The sequence below is a fragment of the Macaca fascicularis genome, chromosome 17, assembly GCF_037993035.2.
Source record: "Macaca fascicularis isolate 582-1 chromosome 17, T2T-MFA8v1.1".
Lineage (NCBI taxonomy): Eukaryota > Metazoa > Chordata > Mammalia > Primates > Cercopithecidae > Macaca > Macaca fascicularis.
This window is the reverse complement of record NC_088391.1, coordinates 78692657-78719525: the sequence shown is the minus strand read 5'-3', so window position 1 is coordinate 78719525 and position 26869 is coordinate 78692657. Positions and strand designations below refer to the sequence as shown.

At 33.3% G+C, this 26869-nt stretch overlaps 1 long non-coding RNA gene across 1 annotated transcript; it reads left to right on the top strand.

The window, feature by feature from the left end:
* Window positions 1–25499, top strand: LOC102118169 (uncharacterized). The gene is made up of 3 exons (XR_001486520.4): window positions 1–202; window positions 23601–23741; window positions 24313–25499. It is a non-coding gene; the product is annotated as an uncharacterized lncRNA (long non-coding RNA).
* The last annotated feature ends 1370 nt before the right edge of the window (window positions 25500–26869 follow it).

Below are 26869 nucleotides of genomic sequence, written 5' to 3'. Positions count from 1 at the left end.
AGTGGGGCTTCAGGAGCTGTAAACATTCACCCCTAGACCCTGCCCTGGGGTAGGAGCTCCATAGCCTGCCTATCTGTGTGCTCCCTAGAGGTCTCAGCAGCGGGGCACTGAAGAAAACAGTCACTCCCCCATCACGCGCCCTGAGAGGGGACGAGGGAGCCTTTCCCTTTTCAGCTGGGGACCTCGACCGGGATCCCGGAAGGTGAGTGTGTATGAATTGCGAAACTGTCCGGTCTTCCTGTCTTCTGAAACCCTGCCACCTCTCTCTTTCCTGTGAGTAAGAGGCTCTGTTTCCCTTCAGGGAGTTTTAAACTGCCCTAACCGGCCGTCAAAACCCCCAGACTTTAATTATAAAATAAGTAATGAACAATTCTTATCAGTTACAATAACAATTATAAATTATGTGTTATTTATATATTAAGTTACAAATATAGGCTACAAACAATGAGTGCGTATTTCTGTAAGCAAATATGCTATAAGATTTTAAAATAAATTACCTAATTTAATTATTGGATAAACTTTATTAACTATTATTATGACTATTTCTTAGATGAAAGCATAGAGGCTCTGAAAGTTTAAATTATTTGCTCTACTAACCATCATACATTTTCAATTATGAATTGGAAAATTCTAAGGAACTCAGTACTAATTTTTTTTTTCATGTATCAAGTGAATTTTTAGTATATAAGGAGAATATGCAGTATATGTTGGCAGGAAAATGTTGGAATAAATCAGGAATTATTTTTTATGGCTCCTGATCTAGATATACTTTATATGTATTGCTACTTTTTTTTATCCTGACAATAAAGCCTGTGAATATGAAAACCATTAACCATCAGAGAAAAATGCCATTCACAGGTATATAGTAATCTATTTTAATTAAGCATATTATATTTAATTAAATATAGCCAATAGAGTTAGTTTTCTAAATTTCACCTTTTGTTTTCAATTTAGAGACCACCAAGGAAACAATGAAATAAAATTTACAGATTTTTGCCAATTATTTGTTAGAAATGCCACATTGGAAATGAAAGCCGCGAATATCAGTAATAACATGTATGCATGTCAATGTCTAAGAAGCATCTGAACTCTCTTTTTCATATTTTACTTGAAGTGTCTGTGAGAATACCTTTAACAAAGTTGATGGAAAAAGTTCTCTTGCGTATTGATTAGACATACATAAATAGGAATCTCATGATTGGAGAATAGAGGATACTAATGTGTAAGCTATTTCCCATCTTTCTGCTCAAGTTAATCACAACTTTTTTTCTTTATTTAACTCCTCCTTTGGATTCAGAACTCAGTTCAGTCATCTCCTAAATCTTTTCTCTTGACTCCTTGACTTGTTCAACTACCTTTATGCCGTCATAGGAATATTCATTTCTCCTTCAAGGCTTTTTCTTAGTTATAATATTACATGCATTTTTTTAAGTCTTTATGTTTGTCTCATCTACTACATGGTGAATTTGAGGAGAACAAAGATCATGCATCTTTTTTGTGGTTGATATTTTAACATACTCTAGCTCCAGGACAGTGCCTGGCACATAGTACATATGTAATAAATATCCAAGAAATGAATGACAAGATCTATTTCCTTAAACAGAAAAGTATTTGTGAAATATTACTCTTTACTTGGCAAATAAGAGCCATGAAAACACAACATTTTCTCTCAATTGGGCAAGGATCTGTGATGGATTGATGGAAGGAGTAAAGAAAGGAATAAAAATAATTGAGGCCAAAAATCTATTTACCATATATTACAAATTCTATACTTTGAACTTCTCTTACTTTTTTTTCAAATATGTGTAAGTAGCTATGGAATGAATAAACCTTTTCACTTTTGAATTATCTAGTGATTCTAAACACAAAGGACCCTGTTAGGATTCAGAAAATGTAAGTTGCATTCAGAATTAGTCATTGAATATATGTTATTGTGGTAAGTAGTGAGCAGTAGAATTAGAGTTTTGATTGAAAGTATTTTTTCAAAACTCCTGTAAGACTCTTAAAGCCTTTTAGTTTCTGTGTGGGTCTTAAACTGCAAAATCTACCAGAAAGTTTTACTTTTTTAGTTTGCTATGCCTGGGAAATGGTTTAAATAATTTAAAATTTTGGAATACAACATGTATTTTCAACACATCGATAAGTCACGCACACACATAAATATGATTTATAATTAGCACTAGCAGATTATAAAGTTGAATTGTTAATAATCTATTTGATAAGAGATTGTCACAAAATATACTGAAATAGAGAAATAATAAATAAAAATCGTATATCAATTTGACTGTTAATTTATGCTGAGGTATATAAATGATGCTACCCCTTCCACATCTGGGTCACTCTTGTTGAGAAATGCATAAAGGAGGAAACAAAGCATATAGAACACATGCTAGAAGAAAATGCTTTTTCAACAGAAAAGAGGTTTGCTTGTTAAAAGACAATTTAAAAAAAAATTGGATCAGCAGTTGCCACCTTACACAAGTCAGATGGATATTTATAGCTGAATATTCAGCCTGTAGCTCTCCATAAAAGTTTTAAATATACATTGAAAATCTGAAGGATCATCTTCTAAATGAACCCTATCCATTAGTAATTTACAATCTATTTTACTCTTATTCAATTCTAAGTATGTCTGTGGGATTTTAAAATATATTCAGTGTTTCCCATTATACTTGGAGCTTTAGGGTATTTTTTCACTCTCTATTTGTGTATGTGAGTGGCTGTAGGAGTCTTTCCTTGGAAGTTGTAGGTGGGTTTTTAGGACTGTTATCTATGAACACGCATGGCTATAAACACATTAGGTAAAGGGTATTCATGATAACAGGACAGCTCTGACATTGTTTTTGTCTTGTAGGATTTGCTCTTTATTTGGTGATATAAAATTTATCTTGCTTGCATTTTGTTAATGTTAATATATTCTTCAAGCATTCACTTTACTAAGATTGATCAGAATAACTGTAACTACTAAAGAAATGATATCATGAGGAAAAATTATTTAAATACCAAACTATCATTAGTATTAAATAAATAAACCTTCAAATGCTACAGCATGTTATGGCTTCCAAACTTTTTTATATTCTACCTCAGTGCAACTATAAAACAGAACATATTATACAGTTCAACATGCTTAGATCAAAGGACTGGGGTTATTCAAGCACTTTAACTACGAATACTGCCACATTTTGTTTAGTCCAATTTAGCCTTCTATGTCATGGTTACATCATTTTAAAAATGAAGATGATTTTTAGAAGAAGATGGTTTATGTGATTACAAGTTTTTAATTAATTTTGAAATTATACAAGTCTCTGAGGAGCAGAGCAAAGCTCAGAGAATAAATGATTCACTGAATGAACTAGCTAAGTAGTGGAATCTGGAGTATTCCTAAGTCATCTGACTTTTTTTTTGTAAAAATCAGCAGAACACTGACAATCGAAGGACTAAAGTGTATATATATATACACACACACACACGTATATATGTATATACATGTATTTATTTGTGATCCTTTGATATAAATAATAATAAAGTTATTTCCCAAGTACAAATCTTACTAAATCTAATTCACGTCCAGATGCCAGATAAGATAACCAGAATAATAATGTCTAACATTTGTATGGTCCATTTATAGTTTATAAAATATTTTATCAAATATATGCTCATATGTAGAAGGTGATTTGAATCATGACTACATAGGCAATGAAAGAGTAAATTTTGTTCACTTAAATGCTCTGATTAGACCATTTACTCTGAATTGGCTTTGAAAAGATTAAAATGTGAAATTTATGTAATTCTATGAACTAACACTTCATTATTTAGAGTATTGATTATAGCGTGTTCAGTAGTGATCTGTGACAGGGGGATACATAAAATAGTACATATAGATAACGATACTTATAACACGAAAACTTAATTTCAGGCAAAAGATTCTCAGTCACAAAATTCCCTAAAAAGAAAATGTAATCAATAGCAATGTTGGACAATTATAATTTCCATATTCACTAACTAGAGGTTTTATCTAGAGAACTCATCCTCAAATGTTACTAGTTTTGCATGTCCTCCCACATAGTATTGTGATAAAAAATTTTCTTTGTTTTCTACCCCTAAATATAGCTAAATTTGGTAGAGAAATTAATAGACAAATACACACCCCAGGTCCTAACAGAAGCTGTGTAACAAGATAGAAAAAGAGGTTAGTAAGATTCCAAATTTTTAGTAAGTTTTATATCCACATTAAAAACAGAAGAGAACAGAATTTAGATTTTGTTCTATTACCTAGTAATACTGTGATATTATTTTTTTAAATGCTGTCTTGATTCAGTTATGAGGTTAGAGGTTAGAAATTATTTGGTTAGAGGTTAATCAGCTCACCTTCTTGCCCAGCTAATGAAATTCACACCCCAACCACTTCCCTTACTGGGCTCTCATACACCCGCCACAATGCACCCACCCTCACAGCCCTACTGTTAGCCAATAGCATCAATCTGAAGTCACTAGTTTTATTTTTAAAGCATGATCCCCAATAGAGGGAAATTAAAGTGTGATAACTTTATTTAAATTAAGAGGGCTTCAACAATTCTACTTATTTTCTGATTTTCCAAGTACCAGAGAATAGGACAGGCTCTATGCCCCAGAACCTGGACAATTTTTTAAGTGAGACATACAAAGGGATTCATTGAAATGTAGCTAACCTTATTTCACTTGCCATATACAAGCTACTCCTGGGGATTCCAGCTTGATATTGCCCTGTCCCTGGTATAATTCCCTGTGTGACCCGGTCTGACAGCCTTTTCTCATTTGGAGGCAAAAATAACAAAGAAAAATTGCCTTTCATCTGTCTAAGTGTCATTGTGTTGTGTCCACCGTCAAAAGAATCTGTAACTCTTATAAAACACATGTGAAGGCTCAACTTCCTTAGAATGCAAATATGAAAAATAGAATTTACAACTATGAGAACGATGTGTTGGGTATGTGTCAGAGAAAATGAATTTTCCACCTAGAAATAATCCATGTTTCTTAAAAAGAAGTGAAAGAAACATTGAAAATTAAATTATCAGAAATTGAGAAAGAATGATTTCTGAGGAAAGAAACTACACCTATCACAGCAAATACTTGCACTTCCAAAATTAAAGAAATACAAAACCTCATAAATATAGAATAAAACAAAATTTTACCAAGAAGAATACATTCAACTTGAATTTACATAGTAAATAATATTTCTACAGAGTTGAATAACAATATGGTGTGACATTTTCATATTCAGTGAAAGGTTACTTTCTTATGTATTAAAAATTAAAAATTCTCAAAGAAGTGGCAGAAATTATACAACTTATATAAACTTTTTAGTATATATGCTACCAAAGTGAGCACAACTTATTTAAACTTTTTAAACGTTTCATATGTATCTGTTTGATGTAGTATTCAGTGTGGCCTTGAATATTCACCAAAAATACAGTAAAAATAAGAGATAGAAAGTTTTAGCATAAATATAGAATAAATAAAACAAAAGAATTGCCTTAAGAAGTACACAAAAATTGAAAAGATTCTTTTTAGATGAAAGTTAAAGAACTATTAAATAAGCATCTAAAAATATCAATTTAAAGTCACTATTTTTATTTAAAAAGTATGATCACCTACAGAGAGAAGTCAAAGAGTGATAACGTTAGCTAAATTTAGAGGGCAGCAGCAATACTTCCTAATTTCTGATTTTAAAATTTGAGATGTAAATAATAGTGTATTTTTAAAATATGGAAAACAATCTATAACTATAGTAAAACCAAGCTGTGTAGTTAGTAAATCTTGCTGAAAACAAATGGTAATAAAATGCATAAGCTGAAGTTATAATATTTAGTAAAGATCAAAACAAATGTAGAAAAATGATGCAAGAAAAAAAGAACAGAAGTTATAGCAGATATGAATAAAAACTCTAAAAGAAGGGAAATGATTTAAGCTTTAAAAGATGATTCTTTAATATCGTGAAAATGGCCAAACTGCCCAAGGTAATTTATAGATTCAATGCCATCCCCATTAAGCTACCAATGACTTTCTTCACAGAATTGGAAAATACTGATTTAAAGTTCATATGGAACCAAAAAAAAGCCCATATTGCCAAGACAATCCTAAGCCAAAAGAACAAAGCTGGAGGCATCATGCTACCTGCCTTCAAACTATACTACAAGGCTATAGTAACCAAAACAGCGTGGTACTGGTACCAAAACAGAGATATAGACCAACGGAACAGAACAGAACAAAACCGTCAGAAATAATACCACACATCTACAGCCGTCTGATCTTTGACAAACCTGACAAAAACAAGAAATGGGGAAAGGATTCCCTATTTAATAGATGGTGCTGGGAAAATTGGCTGGCCCTAAGTAGAAAGCTGAAACTGGATCCTTTCCTTACTCCTTATACGAAAATTAGTTCAAGATGGATTAGAGACTTAAATGTTAGACCTAATACCATAAAAACCCTAGAAGAAAACCTAGGTAATACCATTCAGGACATAGGCATGGGCAATGACTTCATGTCTAAAACACCAAAAGCAACGGCAACAAAAGCCAAAATTGACAAATGGGATCTCATTAAACTAAAGAGCTTCTGCACAGCAAAAGAAACTACCATCAGAGTGAACAGGCAACCTACAGAATGGGAGAACATTTTTGCCATCTACTCATCTGACAAAGGGCTAATATCCAGAACCTACAAAGAACTCAAACAAATTTACAAGAAAAAATACAAACAACCTCATCAAAAAGTGGGCAAAGGATATGAACAGACACTTCTCAAATGAAGACATTTATGCAGCCAACAGACACATGAAAAAATGCTAATCATCACTCGCTATCAGAGAAATGCAAATCAAAACCACAATGAGATACCATCTCACACCAGTTAGAATGGCAATCATTAAAAAGTCAGGAAACAACAGGTACTGGAAAGGATGTGGAGAAATAGGAACACTTTTACACTGTTGGTGGGACCGTAAACTAGTTCAACCATTGTGGAAAACAGTGTGACAATTCCTCAAGGATCTAGAACTAGAAATACCATTTGACCCAGCCATCCCATTATTGGGTATATACCCAAAGGATTATAAATCATGCTGCTATAAAGACACATGCACACATATGTTTATTGTGGCACTATTCACATAGCAAAGACTTGGAATCAACCCAGATGTCCATCAGTGACAGACTGGATTAAGAAAATGTGGCACATACACACTATGGAATACTATGCAGCCATAAAAAAGGATGAGTTCGTATCCTTTGTAGGGACATGGATGCAGCTGGAAACCATCATTCTCAGCAAACTATCGTAAGAACAGAAAACCAAACACCGCATGTTCTCACTCATAGGTGGGAATTGAACAATGCGATCACTTGGACACAGGAAGGGGAACATCACACACCGGGGCCTATCATGGGGAGGGAGTAGGGGGGAGGGATAGCATTAGGAGATATACCTAATGTAAATGACGAGTTAATGGGTGCAGTACACCAACAAGGCACAAGTATACATATGTAACAATCCTGCACATTGTGCACATGTACCCTAGAACTTAAAGTATAATAAAAAATTTTAAAAAAGGATGATTCTTTAAAAAGAAAATTTTTAGTTGTTAAAAACTTACAAAACTACACAGAATCAAGAACAAGGATATGGATGTGGAAGAAGACATTAAACAGTTTAGAGAATAACGTGCATGGGTTTATGAAAATAAAATCTAGATTAAAAATTATAGCAATTGAATGAACATTTTTCTGTTCATTGTTTGCTAGTTTGGGAATAGGAAGAATTGCTTAGCCTTTATTAGTGGCAAAGTTATGCTATTACCTCACCCTGTTCTCCATTCCAGACAACTTTTATTCTTAGAATTTGCTAATACCCTTAATGTAAATATTTTGATAAATCCAGATTGTATTTTGAACTCTAATCAATCTAGTTCTTAACAAATATCTATTGCTAGAATCAATATTCATGGAAGATTCTAAAATAATGCATAGTCCTTCCATCTGCTGTCAAATTTTAATTTCATTTTTGTTTTAAGTCAAAGCAATAGAGAACAGAGCTGCTTATTTAGGCTTTTTGCAGGTGTGTACTTAGCCAACTCTTTTGGTATTATGCCATCATCCTATTTGGAGAGACTTTTTAAAGCAAGGAATTCTGAAACTTCATAATGTCTTTATTTCAAGCATGCCAAGGAGCATATTTTCCTCTATATAGTAGCATGCAACGTATATGAGAAACTATTTAGACAAAAAAAACCTGTGATGTTGAGTAATTCATATGTGTAATTAAGCATGTCAAATGCTACCTATGCAACAAAAGTGACATATGCTAAATAAGCCTACAAAATACTAGTAAAACTATGCCAAACACATTTCCTAGAAGAAAATTGAATATGACTAGAATTTTAAGTGGTGTTATGCTTAATAAAATCTTAATGTCATAAGTTATTATAAGTTCTTTAATTTGCATTTTTCACTTGGAATTTTATAGGACTGAGTATTTTTATTATGAATAACAATTCCCTTTCTGCTTTGTCTTCTGGGAATCTGATAACCAGAAGTTCCACTCACCTCAATAATGATGGTTGTCTTTGCAGCTTTCAGTTTGTATTCGGACACTATGACTCTCCTTATGTATTTCCTTGCCCTCATTTTTCTACTCTCTTATTTCCTCATTTAATTTTGTGTGGTATGCTTTACTGTAAGGCACAGCACATTTTTCAGCATGTCAAAATAGCAATGAAATGGGCTTAAAACAATCAATTAGCAGTATAATTTCACCACCAACCAGTTAGAGAAAAGAAGCTATATCCCCCCCAAGCCAATTCTAAATAATTTTTATAGTTTTATCTCCTATTTTTGTAGTTTTATCTCCTACAATACAAAATATAGTCTAATCGATTTTTAATGTCTAAAATGATATCCCATTATAAAATTCACTGATTTAAGATTGTTCCCCTCTTCTGCTGTTTTCTTTGAAATATACATGGGAGTCCCTAGTGAACAAGGGGTGCTTTAAAAAAATCTGTGTAATTTATATGCCATATACTTATATTTTATATTTCTATGTTAGTTAATAATACAGATATGGGTATTTTAAAAATCCAAGTCCATGGCCCTCATGGAACTTATTTTCTAAGAAATGAAACAAGAAGTACAGTTGACCCTTGAACCACTAGGCTTGGAACTGTGTGGGTTCACTTACAGTCAAAATGTCCTCTGCCTCTGCCACTCCTGAGACAGAAAGAGCAACTCCTCTTATTCCTCCTCCTCCTCCTCAGCTTAATCAATGTAGAGATGATGAAAATGAAAACCTTTCTGATGACCCACTTCCATTTAATGAATAGTAAATATGTTTTCTCTTCTTTATGATTTTTAATAACATTTTTCTCTAGCTTACCTTATAATAAGAATAGAGCATAACAAACATATCACACACAAAATATGTGTTGATCAACTGTTATCTGTAAGGCTTCCAGTCAACAGTAGGCTACTACTAGCTAAGATTTTTTGTTTTATTGTTTTGTTTTGTTTTTTTTCTTTCTTTCTTTTTGAGACAAAGTCTCGCCCTGTCACCCAGGCTGGAGTGCAATGGCGCGATCTTGGCTCACTGCAACCTCCACCTCCTGGGTTCAAACGATTCTCCTGCCTCAGCCTCCCGAGTAGCTGGGATTACAGGTGTGCACCACCACGCCCAGCTAACTTTTTGTATCTTTAATAGAGACGGGGTTTCACCATGTTGGACAGGTTGGTCTCAAACTCCTGACCTCATGATCCGCCCGCCTTGGCCTCCTAAAGTGCTGGGATTACAGGCGTGAGCCACCGCACCCAGCCAGTAGTTAAGATTTTAATGAGTCAAAAGTTATTTGCTGATTTTTGACTGCATAAGAGTCAGCACTCCTAACCCGTGAGTCAACTGTATAAAATACAAGGAGGTGTGAGAACGTCTATGTGGGAAGCCTGCTTAGGACTTGGAAAGATTAGGGAAGACTTTTGTAAAAAGTGGTATGTGTGCTGAATTGTGAAGGATAAAAAACAAAGAAGAGGAAGAGAATTATTAAAGGCCTAGAGAAGGACGTACACTGGCCCAGAGACAGGAAAGAGCAGTGAAAGTTCATGTTTTTTCCTATGGATTCATATTCTAGGAGCAAGAGATCAAACATGGACAGAGAAAATGAGGCCAGCTGAGAACTTGGTAAACTATCATTAGAAATGTGAACTACATCTTTTAAAGCACTGGGGCTGTGTCTCTGATTTTATTCCCAGTGTGGCATGATTTGAAGTACACTTGAGAAAGATTTCTTTAACTACACAGAGGGGCCGCCTTGCAGAAATGCAAGAGGAAAAGAGTAAAACACTTTAGTGGGCTGCTTTGGTCATCTAAGACAAATATACTAACAAGTCAGTCATAAAATATCCTCATAAAAATTAGTTACCATAGCCAATTTATTAGTAGTAATGACTTAGGAATATTAAGTCTTGAATCTAAGCTAGCTAAGTTTGTCTTAATATTTAGCACAGCTTTGAATTGCACGTAATTTTCTATAATCGTGATGGCAATACTTAGGGGTAATGCCGTAAAACACATATAATCACATATGTAAGAAAAACATTGTTTTCCACCCAGATTAGAAATCCTAAAGGCATAGCTTAGAGTAGGTGTTTTTAAAAACTTATCAGTAATACAGGGATACCATATAGATGAATTCTTTAGAAATTTACCAAAATTGTCCAAGTGTTCACTTAATGGAATTGGGCCCTCTTCATTGTAGGTTCAAAGTGTTGTAATGTGGGCAAAATAAGAGAAGTGTCCGTGCCTTTCTTTGAAAGTAAATGTTTGTAGAATCTCAAAGTTTGGAACAAATATTACCTATGCAACAAAAATGACATCTGCTAAGTAAGCCTATAAAATACTACTAAACAATGCCAAATATATTTCTTTAAAATAAAATTAAATTGACTAGAATTGTAAGTGGTGTTTTGGTTAATAAAATCTCAATGTCATAAGTTATTATTACAAGCTTGTCTTTTGTGTTTTTCACTTGGAATTATACAGGACATATTTGAGTCATCCTGGTGTTTTCCTTGAATTGTCTTATTTTTTATTAAAATACTAAAATAAAAAGAAATAGATATTTCATATTAAGTGTTATTATATGGCTGTTTTTAGATTGGGATAGATGAAATTTATTCATATTAAAAGGAAAGCGTGTGTAATTTATTTATGTTAGGGAAAATGAGTAAGATTTTGGAAAAATAAAGCTCACAAAGCTTAATTAGCTGCTTCTTTTTATAATCTTTTTGTTGATCAAACTTTCAATATATGAGTGCTTCTGATGAAAATAGACATATAGATTTAAAATCATTTTTAAAGATGCTAAAGTATAGGTTATATACCTTCTAAAATACTGTTTGTGCTTCCTGAAATAAATTAGATTAATGTACCTTTAATTCTGAGAATACAAGTATTAACAGAGCACTTCAGCATGCTATATCTGGTCTACATAAGGAGCAAAATGATTTTCACTGACATCCAACTGGTTATTCAACACATACAAATCTGCTGCCTCTAGACTCTGGTAAAGTTTCAGTTCTATAAATGGTCATTAGGGTGTTAAGTGAATACAGGCTTTTTAAAAAATGGTGGCCTGAAATTGTTTTTGTAAATAAAGATTATTTCTCAACAGAGAAATCCACTATAGTTGAAATAGGTCATCTCTCTATTATTGGTGAAATTTGCTCAGGTATTTTAATGTGAAAAGAAAAACAAAATAATAGAATGCTAATTTTATTTGTTCGTGTAATAGTACCTGCTTTTGGAATCTGGTCAACAAGATAAGAATGCCCTAATCATAAACAATTGTATGGAGAAGCTGATGTGCATTTGTAAGATTGCTGCTTCTCTTCACCAGCATTTTAAAAATTGTGAGAAAATATTGGTGGTAATATGTTATAATCAAGACTTTGAGCAATTTTGAATATAACTTGAATATCCAAGACAATGTCACCATAATTTTGTAATAAGTACAGATGCACAATATTAAACATATAGTTATGCATGTATATGAATATGCATATACTTTTAAATTTTAAATTTGTAAGTTTAACATTAGTACTAAACCTATCATTTATATGGCTTTTCTACCAATTGATGAGCTTCTCAAAGACAGATTGTGTTTTATTTACCTTTATGTTTACTGGACCTGCCTTCTCTTTCTTACAGCAGTTACTCAATGAGTGATTTTTAGAAAACTGCATATTCACAAAATGGTAGTATTTATTTTTTTAATATTTTGGGACACAGATTTAAATGGTTTGGAACCTCATACAGGTTAGATAATATCTGAATGAAAGTGTAATACATTTCAAATAAAACTAGAGAAGTGTCTTATGATTTCCTCCTCCCTACTTTGCCGCGCTCTGCCTTCTTTCCCTGAAACATTCTTATCAAATAATCTGCCATATCCTGGTCTCTAAGATACTTTAGCAACTGGGAAAAAAAGTTTTCAGCATACTACCCTGCTCTTGTTCATGTTTTGTTTAGTAATTACTATCCTATTGTATCATGTCTGCGTGTTTGTCTCCAAAAATAAAAAGGCAATTTCTTCGAGTATTTCATTAAATTTTGCTCCCCAAAATACTGTACATATTCTAATATTAGATACATATCAACTATTCCTCAATTTATTGAATCTGTGCATATGGAGGTGAAACCTTGAAAATAATGATAAGCTATTTAAAATTTGCAAAGCTAGTATGCATTTGCCAATGTACTGCTCCCATTCAATGATAATATATGTATTTGTTGAGAAAATACTGTGCAGTTGTGTTATAATCAAGACTCACAGCCAAATAGTTACATCGTGAGAGAATCTGAGGCAACGCCTCCCTTCTCAATGAGACTCTAAGGCAATAAAACTGTGTCCAGTCAAACACAGAGAGGGTCCCAGAACTTTCAAGGCTGAGAGGAATCTAAACGGGCATCTGTCATCTCTTCAAAAGTATTGACAGGGAGCTCAATTTAATATCACAGCACTGCATAAATGTTTTCTAAAATGTGTATGCAACAGGATTGGGTGTTTATTTAAAATATACTCACTATTAATATTAAATGAAAATAAAACCCTAATCATTTCAATTAAGAAATACCATGATTTGGAGTGTTTTCATCATGTTGTCAACATTTAAAACCTAATTTTCTGTAATAATTTATAATTACTTCATCTTTCATTCCATCTGGAGGGTAATCAATATAGAAGCATATGAACCAGCTGCTGCCCCAGTCATGGGGCAGCTGCCAAGAGTGACCTGGGCTTCTGTCCAATAGCAGAATCCCCAGAAAACCCTCTAGCTAAAGTAAATTGGTACAAGTGCAAATACAGCTTCCTTTTACCTAGCATTTTCATTTGTTGGGATCTATCAATCTTTGGCTTTCTTGCCTCACTTTTCATACACCCATGGTTTTACAACCAAACAACTGTTTATTTAAAGTTTTAAAGTTATATGGTGCTAATACATATAATTACTTCGAGGTTGTAGATATAATGATTTTTGCAAACCCCCTTTGTTGGCTGTCAAAGGCATGCCTAAGAATATAAAAACTCTAATATAAATACAAAATAGAAAGAAAAACAAAACAGCATCTATCAGGGAAAATCCAGTCATGTAAGGCATATTGATCATAGGTGGAAATAATAAAGTGAAGTCTAATAATTTAATTAAAATAGAAGATTACGGCCTTTTATCTACTCATATAATAATCACCCCCAAAAGAAAATTATATATATGATTCTATAACTTTGTTGTATTTGTTATAAAAATGGCAAGCAGAGACTATTTTTCAGTTAAAAGTTTTAAAATCTAACAAATGTTGACTTTATAATAACAAGCACTTAATATCCATCATGTCAGATACTCTTTGTAGCAATACTGTAGGCAGATTTCTAGTATTTTCTTTTTATAAAGCTATCCATTAGCTTACATTAAATTAGGCAACTTAGTATTTCTGTAGCCTGTTACTCTCATGTTTTCCCACTAAATTACTTTTTATTTTTATTTTTTAAAAATACTAGCTCTTTTTAATGCCTTAATACCGTATTTTCTGTGACAAAATTCCAAATAGATTTGCTTAGAAATAAAACAAAACCCACAGGCTTATTAATATCTTTAAGGAATGCTTTGGAAGACGAGTTGTAAAAGCTAATTACTTCCAAAGATGGGCATTTGAGCAACTGTCATTTGTTTCTCACTTTGATTTCTTTTTAATTAATTCATTATTTTTTAAAGTATTTCCAGGATTTAAAATTATTTTTTATAGTTTGGCTTCAAATCCCTTGTTCTTATTTCCCTTGAGTAATCTGCTTCCCAGTGATAGAACAGTAATGAAAATGGTGTTTGAAAGATTCAGAAAAGTGTTACCTCCTTTCAACGTTTTTTCCTTTCCTTAAAACTATGATAAAATATGTTTCTTTTTAACTTGAATCTTCGACTCCAGTTCCAATGGATACTTTACTAAAACTAGGCAGTTCAAGGGAGTATTTACGAACTTTCAAAATCGGCCATATGTTCTATAAAGTAGAATTCTATAATCAGCATAAGTTAGCTTGGCTTTCCTTAGCCCTGGTCCTTCATGATTCTTCCTAGAAAAGCTGATAAATTTTATTTATAAAAATTTTAGTTGAAACTCTGTTCAAATTATATTAAGTACTGTTGTATTTATTAATAAAATATTCCTTCGTTTGGAAGTAATAAGGATAGAGACTTTTTAAATTTTAGATTCCTTTATAAATTTAGTAATAATTATTAAGATTATACTAGGCTTAAGTATTACAAAGTCCATCCTGAACAATCTATAATGTTTGGTGTGTTTCAGGTATCGTACTTGGTTCTTGACTAAGTAAAACACTTTCTTCTTAATTTTATGATTATACATATTTTTATACCTCTTCCTGCCTCTCTCTCTTCCCCAAAATTCCTCTTGAATTGTGTGCCTACTCTTTCCTCTTGGTCTTTAGATTTATCACCCAATCTACCATTAAAAAGGTTTGTCCTGGCATATGTTTCATAGTTTTCTCTCTAGTCCCACCTGTGTCTCTAAACTAATCTTACATTTCTAAATGTTTTCTGGGTTTCCAAGTCTGTGGATATTATTCTGAAAGCTTCAATTCAGACTTCTTTGACTCAACCTCATCTTTTCTTCATACCTTCCCCAAATCCTTGTTTTTCTTATCCACGACTTCTTTCTATTAATGACCCTGTTGTTATACGTTGAATTGTATATTTAAGTCTTAACTTCCAGTACTTTAGAAAAAAGTACTAAAAAAAAGAGGAGGGGGGAAGCTGTGGCAGATATAATTAGTCAAGATTAAACTGTATTGGAGTAGGGTGGGCCCTTAATTAAATATAACTGGTGTCCTTATGATAAGAGAGAAATTGGGGGCCAGACACAGAGGAAACCCCATCTAAAGAGAGAAAGATACACAGTGAAATAACAGCCCTATGACAAGAGGGACAGAATTTGTAGTAATGCACCTACAAGCCAAGGAATGCCAAGGACTGTCAGCACATGCCAAAGGCTGGAAAAGGCAAGGAAGAATTTTCTCCTACAGGTGTCAGAGGGGCATGGCTCTACTAACCCTGATTTTGGATTTCCAGCCTCCAGGAATTGGGGAGAACATTTTTTTCTTGTTTGTGGACTTTGTTATGGAAGCTAGGGAACTAATACAGCTATCATATCCTGTAACTGAAATCTCAGTCATATTTTACTTAATAGTCGTCCTGACCCTTCACTGTCAGTAAAATTCTGAAATCTTTCAATTCTCTTTTGATAATAATGGCAGCAGACTTCACCTATACACGTACTTTGCCCCATCTAATTGAAATAGTAGTAAGTTCTAACATCCTATAATAGGTCCTAAAGTCTAATAATAGGCTTTTTGCTAAGTTAAAAGCTTAGAAGACTGTGGTATATTGATAGTCTCAGTACTCTCCATTTTTCAGTGGTCCCTGATTCCACACTCTTTGCTGTGTAACTTTGTAGTTCCCTTCCATCATGACTTTGGGCTCCACCATCAGGTGTATTTAAAGCCAATAGAATGCTGGCCGCTGTCATTCAAACAGAGTCTTAAATGAACTTTAATATTGGGACATTACTTTCTAAACTCTCCCTCCACTATCTCTGTGAAAATATGCCTGGTAGCTCATTGGAGAATAAAAAGCATGTGACTCAGTCACCGCCCATTCTAATTTCTGCAGCTAACTTTCAGCATGTGAATGAGTCTAGTAGAAAACAGATAAACTACTCAGCTAAACCAGCCTAAAGTGCTGATCTACATAGTCTTATGTTAAATAAATGCCTATTGTTTTAAGTCACTAAATTTTTGGCTTGTTTACACACACACACACACACACACACACACTTTGTTATATTATTACTGTGACAATAAATATCAGGATCTACATATTATGCTACGGGAGCTATATCTAGCCTCCTCTTTCCTTTTGAAACTTATTATCCATTGCATCAGTTCATTCTTCATATCCTATAGCAACCTCAATTGTTACTAGAAATATGGGTTACAGGCATGTATATGATTAATAACAGAGCATTTATAATAATAAAATTAGATGATATGTGATTTTCCTACTTGGGGCTGGAAGAACCTCTAATTTTATGAAATCCTTAAAAAACAAATATGAATTATAAATTACTAACATATAAATTTGTATTGTTTTAGAAATCTGTTTTTTAGGATAGACATGCATTCTTGGGACAATAATTTATCAACAAAACTGTTATCTCATAAATAAGCCAAGAATATTATAAAAGTATGTCTTTTTCTGGGAACCAAATTAGAAAACTTGACATCAAGGATAGTGCCAAAAAATACATTTACATTCCATAGTATGCAAACAACTCTGCCACTATAAGACTAAAAAACTAAATTATTTATGAAAGTGTCAATTTCTGTATACAGAAATACCAATTTGGATTACAAATTTATGAGTGTATGATATCTTATTGCAGAGTAAGCACACACTCTAGGGATTAAGAATTCTCAAAGTAACCTATACACACACACACACACACACACACACACACACACACACACACACACATAATGTCATCAGGTTTTGTCCTTGTTTTTCCAATTTTATAAATAAATGACACCTTCCAATTAAAATTTTCCATTTTTTATGATATACTATTAATAAAAGTTATTTATATAATTTAAAAATGAATATACATGTATATAAAATTCTCAGTTAAACTTCGGATTTTAGCACTTGCACAAAAGACATTTATGTGAAATTTTTGGCTTAGAAATTTATTTTACATGGAATTTATATTTAATTTCTATACTTAGAAATTTTCTTTTATTTTGAACCATTTGATCACTGATTTGGTTGTCTTAATAAGGTATATTTTTGAAGTAGGTTAGCCTTGGGGACTGCCTTTCATAAAAAATATTTTATGAAAATTGACTTTGATAAAGCAATAGAAAATCACACACACATTTTCTTTTAAAAATGTATTTAGCATTTGTAGTTATGCTGACTTTCTACAATTATACATGCATTTATTCATTCTTTAAACAAATATTTTATGAAAATTTACTATAACTTAGTTCCATTGTTTTGTATGGATCAAGAATACCATTGATATATCAAAGTTGATTTATTCAACTTTAATTTTAATAAATCATTGGGGTAATATGCAACTAAATTTCACTAATTTAGTTAATGATGTCACTGTAACTATGTAAACCTTGCTCAGGTACATTTCAATAATGCAAGGAAGAAATGACCTGATCTGTTTGCTTTAATTTGTTTCATTTTATTTTCAAGAGTTAATAAAAAATTTAAATAGCATTCTTCTTTGAAAAAGAGTTCATAGAAGATAAAAAGATGAAGAAACAAAAAATAGATGTATAATTATATACTAGTTACTTACAAATGGTTATAACTTACAATTTCTTTTTAACTATAAGTTTTAGTTATGAATTGTAACTAAGTTATAAATTAGTTACAAATGAGTTTGTACTGATTTATATTATTTTTAAAGAGTTCTTAATTGATCCAACACATTTAATTTTTCTTTAGTTATTAAAACAACAAAAAGCCCAGATATGCATAAAATATGTTATTGAATTTATTACAAATTTATGTATCAAAATATGCACTATCTAAAACTAGTAACAGGATGACTTATTGATATAGGAGGGGAACAGGGAAGTGCTGAGTAGAGAAGAGGTGGGCACCTGGCAAGGCTTCCACCCTGGGGCCTGTGCCCACGGGTCTAAGTGAGAACAGGCACTCCTATTTTCACACCCAAATGCTGCATTTTCTGAGACCACTCTGGCCTGCCACATACCCCATCCTACGCCCATATAAACCCAAGATCTTAGCAGGCACAGACACAAGTGGCTGGATGTTGGAATCAGCAGAAGAGTGATGATGGAACAATGCAGTAGAGAAAGTGAGAAGAGGATGGACATCTGGATGCTGAGGGGAGTTCGTCCAAGGGCAGTCAAAGAAGAGTCTAGTCACTGGGCAGCCTGACTCCAGGGGCGACCACCTTTCCACTCCATCCCCTCTCTTCTGACTCCCCATTCATCCCACTGACAGCCACCTCCACCACTCAATAAAACCTTGCACTCATTCTTCCAGCCCAAGTATGATCTGATGCTTTTGGGACACTGGGCAAAAACTCAGGATACAGAAAAGGCTGTTACACTGGCCCCCTGCCCTTGTGATAAGGCAGAGGATCTATTGAGCTGATTAACACAAGCCATCTGCACATGGCAAAGTTGAAAGAGCATACTCTAACACACACCCACTTGGTTTTCAGGAGTTGTAGACACCCTTCCCTAAACACTGCGGGAGGCAGGAACCCAAGAGTAGTTCCCAGAGCCTCTGCACCTGCCTGTCTGCATGTCGCCCTAGGGATCTGAGCAGTGGGGGCAACAAAGGAGCTAGCCACACCCCCGCTGCATATTCTTCCAGGTGGTTAAGGGAACTCTCCCATTTCATTATGAATGTTTTTCTGTGGAAAAGCTGGATATGGTTATTTTATTCTCATTTTATTTATGTTCAACACAGTGCAATGTTTGTTAAAAATATGATATTTTGGCAGTTTCATCAAATAACAATTACTATATTCAATCATTTATTTACTCTCTTATTTACCTTTTTAAAAATAAATTTTCTTGTGTATATTTTAGGTTAAAGACATGATGTAATGAGATACATACAATTAGCAAAATGGTTACTTTAGTGAAACAAATTGACTTATCTATCATCTCATATAATACAGTTACTTTTTTGTGTGTGACAACAGCAACTAAGATCTACTTATTTAACAAAAATTCCCAATATAATGCAATTCAATTAATTAATTCATCCTCATGCTACATTACAAATCTAGACTAAATGCATTTTAGATATCTGCTACTTTTTATCTTTTTGCCTATGTCTAGTCTCCCATTTTCTCCACACCCTTCTTCCCACTGCTCGTGGTTACAACTGTTTAATTCTCTATCTGTATACTTGACTTTTTGTGGACTCCACATATAAGTGAGATCATGCAATATTTTTATTTCTATTCTGGCTTATTTCATTTAGCATACTGTCCCCCAGTTCTACACATGTTGTGGTAAATGGCAGGATCTGAATTTTTATGGCTGAATAGCATTCCATTAAGTGTAGATACACCACACTTTATTTATCCATTGATTAGTCAATAAATGCTTAGGTTGTTTCTATAAAATGGCTAGTGTGAATAATTCTGCAATAAACATTTGAGCACCAGCATCTTTACAGGATGGTGGTTTAATCTCCTTTCATTGCATATACAGAAGAGGGATTGGTGAGTTCATGGTAGTTCTATTTTTAATTTTAGGAACCTTCATATTGTTTTCCATAATGATTGTACAATCTACAGTCCCACCAACAGTTACTAGAGTTCCTTTTCTTTCTCTGCACCTTTGCCAATATTTGTTAGCTCTTGTGTTTTTGTTAATAGCCATTCTAAGAGGTGTGAGGTGGTATATCTCAGAGATTTCAATTTGCATTTCCCTGATGATTAGTGATGTTACACACGTTTTCATATTTCTGTTGGCCATGTATATGAATTGCTTGAAAAAAATGTCTGTTCAGGTCTTTTGTCCATATTTTTAAACACATTATTTGTTTTTCTGCTATCGAGTTGTGTGATTTACTTTTGATGGCACACTTTTATATTTCAAGTAAGTGTGCAGATATAAATTCTGAATTGAATTCTTTAATTTTTGTTTATCATTTAATGAAAATGTAACATTTTGTTTCATAGAATATCATTTTACCTAGGCAATACCATTCAGGACATAGGCATGGGCAAAGACTTCATGATAAAAACAACAAAAGCAATTGCAACAAAAGCCAAAATTAACAAATGGGATCCAATTAAACTAAAGAGCTTCTGCATAGCAAAAGAAGCTAGCATCAGAGTGAAGAGGCAACCTAGAGGATGGGAGAAAATTTTTGCAATCTATCCATCTGACAAAGGGCTAATATCCAGAATCTATAAGGAACTTAAACAAATTTACAAGAAAAACAACTCCATCAGGGCAAAGGATGTGAACAAACATTTCTCAAAAGAAGACATTTATGTGGCCAAGAAACATAGGAAAAAATGCTCATCATCACTGGTCATTAGAGAAATGCAAATCAAAACCACAATGAGATACCATCTCATGCCAGATAGAATGGTGATCATTAAAAAGTCAGGAAACAACAGATGCTGGCAAGGATATGGAGAAATAGGATCACTTTTACACCGTTGGTGGGAGTGTAAATTAGTTCAACCATTGTGGAAGACAGTGTGGCAATTCCTCAAGGATCTAGAACTAGAAATACCATTTGACCCAGCCATCCCATTACTGGGTATATACCCAAAGGATTATAAATTATTCTACTATAAAGATACATGCACACTTACGTTTATTGCAACACTAGTTCCAATGGCAAAGACTTGGAACCAACCCAAATGCCCATGAATGATAGATTGAATAAAGAAAATGTGGCACATATACACCATGGAATACTATGCAGCCATAAAAAAGGATGAGATCATGTCCTTTGCAGGGACATGGATGAAACTGGAAGCCGTCATCCTCAGCAAACTAACACAGGAACAGAAAACCAAATAGCACATGTTATCACTTGTAAGTGGGAGTTGAACAATGAGCACACATGGATACAGGGAGGGGAACGTTGCCCACTGGAGCCTGTTAGGCAGTTGGGAGGTGGGGCAAGGGGAGGGAGAGCATTACAACAAATACCTAATGCATGCAGGGCTTAAAATCTAGATGATAGGTTGATAGGTGAAGTAAACCACCATGGCACATGTTACGTATACCTATGTAACAAACCTGCACATTCTGCACATGTATCCCAGAAGTAAAATAAAATAAAATAAAAATTGAAAAAAAAGTATCATTTTATTTATTTATTTATTTTATTTTTGAGACAGAGTCTCACTCTGTCACCCAGGCTGGAGTGCAGTTGCATTATCTCGGCTCACTACAACCTCCACCTCCTGGGTTCAAGGAATTCTCCTTCCTCAGCCTCCCGAGTAGCTGGGACTACAGGTGCACACCACCACACCTGGATAATTTTAGTAGAGATGGGGTTTCACCATGTTGGCCAGGCTGGCTTTGAACTCCTGACATCAAGTGATCCGCTTACCTTGGCCTCCCAAAGTGCTGTTATTACAGGCGTGAGTCACCACACTCAGCCTATTTTGAATTATCTAAAAACGTAATTCCTTTACAATGTAGGTATTTTGTTTGTAAGTCTTGGTTAAGCCAGGCAGTATACATATTTAATGGGGCTTATCATATATTTCATTCTATGATGATACATACTGCCTTTGTCAAATGAAGCAAGTCAGTAGAATGCAAAGATTCCTTGGATTTCAGATTCAGAAATCTTATTAGAATTTGAATTTTACCTGTGTTGACGTACATCAAACGAGAGAGCCTCTATTCCCTCATGTTTTAAAAAGGGATAAATAATGCGTACCCATATGAATTCATTATGGAGCTTAATTGAGATAATACATATGAAAATATGTGTGTAATATTTGCTGTGTAATCCAAGTTTTAATCACCTCCCACACTTTTCATGGCAAAAGAAGCATGCACAGTCTATTCTAATGAAAACCTAAGATGCCTACCTGAAATCTGCTAAAGGAGTGATACGAGCTGCCTGGACTCCATAGAACTATGTGGAAATTTAGCTTTCAGTCAGGGCCCTGCATCAGTGACATAGACCACCATCCTCTTTTTCTTCATATACGCTTCTTGAATTCTCACAATGCATTACTCAATACATCTTTTTACCTTAGATATTTCAGTTATTTAGGGTTATTTTGAGTGGTTTTATGTACTACTTTATTGAAATAAAATCTCTGCAACTCTCTGCAAAAGGAATTTAACATATGATTTGGGAGCTGCCTATCAACTATCTGAACCCCCGATCAAATAGTATTTACATTTAACTTAGGAGAGTTCCTGAGTTATATATATATGTGTGTGTATATATATATATATTTAATTATTGGGATGAACGAATGATATTGTTAATGTAATTATTCAAATTTGATCATTTAAACCATGCTCCATTTTTATTGTTAGTCTCTTATTTGCCTGGACATTTTCTCATTAATTCTGGAATAAAGTTGTATTAGGTCACACAGTATCTATATTTTTCAGACACAGTATTCTTAGCAATATAGACAAATAGCTGATTATATTTCTGGGCCTTTTAAATCCAAAAGATTCTAATCAAGCAACAGAAAAATCAAACTTACCAGTTTGTATTAGAATGGGGCTAGCAATCAATCTGATAATTTTAATCACATGCAATTATTCTACCTTTATCTGAATATTAATCATTATAACATTTATTTTCTTGAGATATGTTATTAAAGATACCAATCAAATAGTAGCTATGCTCTCGGTATATGCTTGAAATGCAAATCAGCATTTATGCACTGAAGTTGATGAAGAAAGGAATTTATCTCTCTTCATTTAGTTATTCACACTGAAGAAAAATGCTTATATGTTAACCTAAAATTGACATATGTATTAACATTAAATTGGTATATATGCTAAGGTTAAATTTTCCCCACACAGGCCATTTTACCCATATACCATCAATGATCAATATTCTTCATATGAAATATATTTACTTATTACATATGCATATGTGTATACAGTATATCCTAGATCTTTCGTCATTATATTCATAAAGAAAACTACTTAGTTATATTCAAAAGATACAGAGTATGACGATGTAAAATTTGTGTAAACTACTTAGTTATATTCAAAAGATGCAGAGTACGACGATGTAAAATTTGTGTAAATTACTTAGTTATATTCAAAAGATACTGAGTACGACGATGTAAAATTTGTGTATTATTTATGATGAGTATACAATTGTTCTGCATAAGTAAAGATGATATTATCAGGATGTGCACTCTAAGTACTTTTTCCAAAATCGGGAACTTTTTTTGCTGATCCATTCATATTTTATGGTCTCCCCCAGTGTCATTAAAGGATACATTATTGGTAACTTCTGGAATGGAGCAAACACCGCTATGGCCTGTGCAAGATCAGAATGTGGTTTCATTCATTCATATCAGAATCGTATTAACCAGGCTAACCAAACTAAGGACAGCGTTATCAGGTGAGAAGTCGGAAATAGTAGAGAAGAGGAAAATAGAAAGCCACTGATGTTGAGATCTATTTAATGATAATACAAAATTTAGAGGTGGAATAAGCCTTCAAGATCACCTATTTAAACTGTTTATTTTAATATATTAGAAAAACAGATTTCTCCCACTCAATAAAATATGTAACTTTCTCAAATGTACCCATCTCATAAGGATTAAAGGTAGAGGAAGGGGAAACTAGAACTCAATTGCCTTTATTCATACATTTTTAAAAATTTGCCCTTTTAATATTATTTACTCCTACAGAACGGAGAACAACACAAACATTATTTATTCTACAATAGACTCATTTAAGCCACTCAGATTTTCTAGTTTTAACATCCTTTCTTGGTGATTAAAGAAGAAATGAAATGAAGCAGAGGGGAAGGAATTCTTGATTATGAACCAAAAACAGGCAAAAAGGGGAAGGAGCAGGAATATGACACAGGGGGAGAACACGCTTTTGGGGCTAGATATGTTTACATATGTTGCTTTACCTAATCCTCACGGCATCAAATAAGGCGGTGTCAATTTCTGACTTTTCAGATTGAGATGCTGGCAGCTTTTCTCAGGTCACACAATCACAAAACAATGGATGAGGATTACAACAAATCAGCAGCTGGCTTTGTAGAAGACCTGAAAAGTCGTATCTGCATATGTTATATGTAAATTTCATGTCAGCTCCAAAAGAGAATTTCAATAACTTGCCTAAGGTACCAGAAAAAGTAAGCAAACGATCTTGAATTTAAACTTAGAAGAGCCTAACTACAACTTGTGTCAATGTTCTTCTTCCTGGACCACAACAGTTTTTCTGTTATTTGATACTTTGCTGCTCTCAACATAAATGTCTTTGGATGGTGGCAAAGTTATTGCCCTTATGAGAGGTGTTTTATGAATAATTTTGAAAATACACATAAAAATGTATTTTGAAAACATATATTAATGCTTTCTCTTTGGGTTTATATAAAAACAAAATAAATGAAAAGAAGTTTCATGGAGGTGGCAGTATGTTTTTTAGTCCCCAATATACTGTTGCTCTCAGGACAAAGTAAGGTTTTAAAAATATGTCCTTGATAGTTTTAAATATTTTAAAAATTAAAATACATTTTAAAATCTTAACTGCATATTGTACTTTGAAGGTTTCTGCTATTTGAAAGATAATGCAGCCTTGTCCTTCAGGAATGTCCTACAAAATGCATTTTCAAAAATTTTCTCTTTTTTCCAAGAACATTGTTCACAATTACCTGGCAAACATTGAAGTCTGTCCTTCAGTTGCCTTTTAAAACATTAATTTTCATCTTATGAATAAGTCTTTAATGTACTTCACAATTAATTCTGATCTTTACTGCTGTATAGCTTTAAATTTATTTCACTGAATAAATCTTTCATGTATTTTAATTCCAAATTATGGATAAGTATACTGTTGCTTCATTACATTCCACAACATTCCCATTTAAATCCCATATTATTAATCAAGACATCAATTTCCTTACAAGTTCTTAGTAAGTAGAGCATTTCTGTACTGAATGAAGGTATTTACTTCCTGTATATTGTTTTCAAAGATCAATTGTTATTAAATTTGTATGGTAACTGACATGCTGAAATATACAAATATTCATATGAAAAATAATTTATAACAGTAAAATAATGTGCTAAAACAATGGACAAAATATGAGTATATATAGTATCTCACGAATAATAAAAAATAGTGCTAATACTGTTTCTCCTGAAAACTTTTAAAAATGCTAAGTGAAATGTAACTTTTCAAAATAACTCTAGTCATTTATAGCTGTGGGATTGAATTGTTATATAATTCTATTTTCAGGTACAAAATCATAAAACTATTTTTTTCTGTCTTTTATTTTCATATTTTTAAGTTATTTTGAGCAGGATATTAAGACTGCCACTGTGATTTATTATTTTTTTTATTTTTACTGTGACTAGAGAATTATGTCCTTAAGGTTTTAAGATTCCATATAGTTTTTTTAAAAAATTCATCTTTTCTGTGATTAACAATCATAGGTTATTACATCTAACACTTCTTTTTCTTTTCAACTTTCTGAGGTTAATTATTTCAACAACGATTATCAAACAAGAGATATTTCATTTTGATATTTTTGCAAGTTTTCTTCCATTTGCTTTCAAGATTGCATTGTCACATATTATGACATTTGTCATCTTTCTGTAAAAGGGTCTTCATGAGGAAAAGTGAAAGTCTGTGTTTTGAAGCAGGGATAAAGAAGATAGTCCTACATTTATTGAACTATAGGCCATTGACTTGAAGCTCATAGAAATTCCTGAGAAGGACCTGTGGGGAGAGAGAATCAACTCTCTGATGAACATATAACTGTAAATGTTAGAGTTGGATAGTTAACTGCAGATATTTTGCCTATCATATTTTGCTCCATATCAGCGTTTAAATTCTGGGATCTCAAGTAGGTTCTCTTGTCCTTGATTTTTTTTTTTTTTAATTCAGCCAGCAGAGACCCTTTCCCTTTGTTGCTAGAGCTTATTTGTATACTCAGAAGGTTTTCGTATACCAGTTCAACTACAACTCATTCAGTGAACCAAACCCTATGGGACAGTATTTGAAGTATTGTAAAAATAGTTTTCCACCCAGAATGATTAGAGGCCAGATAGGGGCTTCCATCTTGCCGTGGGTAATACTGTGAGAACTATGCTGGGATGACCTGGGTGTTCTGGGTGATCAGAGCGGCCAACCTGGCTTCCCTGCCTGAAACCACTTGAGAGTCCAGAACTAAGCAGTCTCCGCCTTCATTGACATGGGCACAGAGACACCTCGGCATTCCCCAGTTTTTAATTAAGTATGGTTAACTTTAACCTAAAATTCGACCAGTTTTAAGAATGCAGAGAATTTATAACTTGCACAAAATAGATAATTGGTTGATACCAAGTACATAAATAAACTAACAAATAATTGATGTAAATTGCCATCCCACTGTGTCTAACCAATGTATTAAAATAAATGCTAAGAATGTCACATGTAAATTCACTCACTGCAGATACCTTTCTCCATTGTGCCCTTATTTATTGATACAGAATCTTAAGAAATAAATCAGCAGTAGAGATTTCATTTTGCTTT